General features: G+C 34.2%; 1 long non-coding RNA gene across 2 annotated transcripts; it reads right to left on the bottom strand.

The window, feature by feature from the left end:
• Positions 1 to 1,141: 1,141 nt before the first annotated feature.
• On the bottom strand, positions 1,142 to 3,406 carry LOC148780997 (uncharacterized). 2 transcript variants are annotated; one of them, XR_016039697.1, is made up of 2 exons: positions 1,827 to 3,406; positions 1,142 to 1,618 (listed from the first exon to the last, which is right to left on the bottom strand). It is a non-coding gene; the product is annotated as an uncharacterized LOC148780997 (long non-coding RNA). The 2 variants fall into 2 exon arrangements; XR_016039696.1 differs by having other exon boundaries at positions 1,142 to 1,621; positions 1,827 to 3,404.
• Positions 3,407 to 4,174: the final 768 nt, after the last annotated feature.

Here is a 4,174-nt window from a genome sequence, read left to right as displayed (position 1 = left end):
GCCACATTTGAGATGCAATTGCACCCCCTCGTCATGCCATCTACACTCCAAGAAAGTGTTGCATTGTTATCATCTTCTACATTTGCTCTATCTCTGAGATTCCTCCTTCTGAATTGAAGCTCATATGGACCATGGGCTCCTCTTGTCATCATTATATAGTTATGCAAAATTACTTGTTGCGATAACTACATTGACTTGTGTTTTCAATAGATATTACATTTGATTCCTTACAATTGGAAATAATGCTTTCCACAACCCAAACGTTCGTTCAACTACATTCCGTAGAGTTGAATGTCGTTTGTTGAATAGCTTTTTCTCATTTTGTAGTGCATATGGGCTGGAAGCAAGATCCTTTAGATGATACCGAATGTTATGATATGGAGTGATAAAAGCACACCTAGTGGGTATCCTATATCCATGACGTAGTATTTTCCTACTTCATATTCATCAAATTGTCATGTAACTACATTTATACTTGCTTTGTTGTTATACAAAGGAGATACCAAGGGGTTTTTCCTTCACATACGATTTGTTTGGCTGCCAATTGCATCGTATAAAACTCTCTAGTATGATGCAAATCCTTCCCATCCAGCAAGAATGTTATGGAATTGCATATCGAACTCAGCTGCAGCCATAGCATTTTGATAGAGGGCACCTTTCCTGTTATGACAACGCCTTTGCATATGCTATTAACTCGGGTTGGGATGTGTGTCCCATCAATAGCTTTGATGCAATCCTACTTGAGTCATGCTAAATAAATAAAAATTCAAACATATATTGCCACATAACTTTATAATTTGAAAGACACTTTCGTTTAGCTTAAGATATGGGTAAAAACTTCGTGAATCACTTAAGATACGATTGGTTGTCTTGTTTCTTAGAGGTTATAGGCACATTGGTCACAACTCCAAGATAGCCTTTAAAACCCTATTAAAAAGAAACGAACCCTATTGCGCTTATATGCATCAAAATATTCAAGAATATAGCCACTTGTTCTTCAACCATCAAGTTTGCCTTGTTCTTCAACCATCAAGTTTGCTTCGTATATTGAATTAGGGACCTAGCCCCCATTTGTATTGAGATGTGAACATGTTGCCTCAGCATTTGCACACCCGTGATAGTATTAGACAAATAATGAAAGTTTGTAAGAAGTCATCACCAAATAACTTTTATTAAGTTATGTACCCTAAACACCAAAAACAGTCTCATGAAATAAGAAAAAAAGGGCCTTGTCTACAACAAAAAAAAAACTTCAAAACGCCATAACCACTATCACTAATAGGCTCCTACTCTAACTTTGCTAGCTCCTCCTTCAAGAACCTCTTCCTAAGCCTGGGTTTCAAAATATAAAACATTCTGGCGGTTGAGGCATTTTGGATCATCTTCATATATTTCCCCTAGCTTATACATCTGTTCAACATACTCGTGCATTTTTCTTCCTTGTTGATGGATATTTTTTTTCTGAGTATTAACTTCTTCATGTGCTCTGCCCTTGCTCCCATTGCCTTAGTAACAGTGGGTTGCCTCATCTTGGATTGAGATATCGGAGTGTTAAGTGCGGCTCGCCCCTTGGACTTGGAGGAATTGGTTTCGTCTGGGCTATTGGCCAATGAGGAGTCTTCTGCCATATCAATTGGGTCCATTTGGGAAGAAGGCATTCGCAGAAAATTAGTTCCAACATAGTATTGTCTGGCAAACTCTTGTTTTGATACTTTTTTAGGTCAAGTCTTATTCATAAAAAGGAATGGCCAAGCAAAATTTAGCATACTACCCATTCAACCTAAACAACGAAGATAAAAATATAAGAAGATTGGCAATTTACTCACCGCTCTATAGTCATCCCAAATGGCTGCTTTTGTTATCACCATCTTCCTCTCATCATCCCACTGAAAGCATCGATAAGTTTCTTGATGTTGCCATATAAAGCCCAGAAAGCTGTATGCTTATTCCTAAGCTTTTCAGCATCTTTAAAAGTAGCCGAACTTGGCTGTCATAATTCCAGCCACCTGATTCAGTGCGTCCTTCTTGAACCCACCATTCCTACGTTTTACGTCATTTACCATAAGATCTATGAAGGTGTCCTCCTAGGTTGGAGATCATTTGGGGAGCCCTCCTACTACTTTCGGCTCAAGTTTCCAAGATCGCAGGTGTGGGTGTGTTTGAAAGATGGGAGTCCATTGCTCTATAACATAAACACATAAATAAGGTGTACCACACGTGTTATACATATATCACTAATCATATATAAGGTGTTCCATACCATACCATACCAAAGAAAAATTAGACAACCCTATCATATAAACAAAAAAATGTAAGCCACTAATTACTGTCGTTGGAAGATGCCTCTACAACAACCCCTATCATATGTCACTAATTACTCTTATTAGAAGATGCTTCCACAACAACCCTATCATATAAAATAAAATCGGAAAAAGAGGGGGTAGTCTTACTTACCCTTCGAAGATGTACATATTTTACAACAGCATGACTAATATCCATAGAGCTTTTCCAAATGAATCTATTAACAGATTCCACTAGTAATTGTGAAATTATTCAATTTGGTATCCACCTAGAAATATCATATGAGAAAACTAACCCACTTTCATTAAATTCCAAAAAGTATAGCATACCATAAAACCATCTCTTTCAGGCATTTTACTGAACGCTTTCCCAGCATTTTAACCTGACACATGAACAAATTGTAATCGCACTACCTACATAAAAACCACATAAATGGCCATTTAAATCTCACTACCTACATATACCACATAAAAAGGCCATTTAATAGTCAAGCTACTTTGCCATTTAACCTCTTGTTTCATGGAGAATCTCATCTTAACCAACTCTCTTACTAGCTTTTGCCAAATTTGGTCCTCTAAAAAAATATGCCCACAAATTATTTGACACGGTTGAGTGAAAAATTTATTTGTTGGACTTCTATGATCTCTGGTTATTCTTAGTTGGACCTCTATGGTTATTCTCATCAACACAAAAAACCTTTCCGCTTGTTGTATTTGCACAGTGTACAAGAACATGGAATTCTACCTCTTATAATCTACAAAAGATGGTTTTGTTTATTTTTTTGGTCAATATATCTCATACAGAGCGCAAAGAGTGGCACTTGTCATCACCTCCCAATCAAATGCAATTTCTATTGGTCCTTTTGGCCAAGAATACGGAGACTATTCTATAATGCATGTAGGCTTTTCTTGTTGACTGGTAAGTCTATTCCATGATGCATAGGTTATGCCTAAATAGCGCAAAGCATCCATATTCATGCATAAATGCGATAGATTTTGAGAAAGATGACCAAAAGCAGTGATTAGTAAAATTTCTACAATATAAGAAAAACATGTACAGAGAATCATGGTGAGATCAATCTAGGCACTCTCTCTCTCTCTCTCTCTCTCTCTCTATATATATATATATATATATATATATATATATATATATATATATATATATATATATATATATATATATATATATATATATGAAAAGTGATTTTGGTTGTATAGTATAATAATGCAACAACCTTCAAAAATCATGTTTGGACAATTTGTTTGATTCAATTTTAAAATATATACTCTTTTCATTCTAATAAACAATCACAAAAAATAAAAAATTGAAAATTCAACTTTGAAAATATTTTTTTAGCCCAATTAACACAGACCGTCCCTTTTGATAAGATGCTTAGATCGATGCCTTAGAAAGATTTTTCCATTCTCAATTTTTTTAGATACCTGTTAAAAAAGAAAGAAATGATTTTGAGTTTGTAAAGGCTAAGATCTTGAAATTCACCAAATGAATGGTCTAGATTCGTTATTGGAGGGTCTCATTTTGACCACATCTAGAGTTCAAATCAAACTTTTCTTTTTTGGGATTGATTATTGAGATGAAGAGAGTGTGTGTGAAAAATTTGAGTCATACAAATACAACAAACATGATTTTCTAGAAGTGTGGTTGCATCATACTATGATACAATCGTTGCATAAGATCGATACCCTGTATATATATATATATATATATATATATATATATATATATATATATATATATATATATATATATATATATATATATATATATATATATATATATATATATATATATATATATATATATATATATATATATAGGGTTATGGCAATATATAAGGTTATGTTAGGGTGCT

Source organism: Amborella trichopoda, chromosome 8 (genome assembly GCF_054954075.1).
Source record: "Amborella trichopoda isolate Santa Cruz 75 chromosome 8, AtrichopodaSantaCruz75HAP2 v2.0, whole genome shotgun sequence".
Taxonomy (NCBI): domain Eukaryota; kingdom Viridiplantae; phylum Streptophyta; class Magnoliopsida; order Amborellales; family Amborellaceae; genus Amborella; species Amborella trichopoda.
The sequence above is the reverse complement of the archived record's forward strand: the minus strand, read 5'-3'. Positions and strand labels throughout refer to the sequence as shown.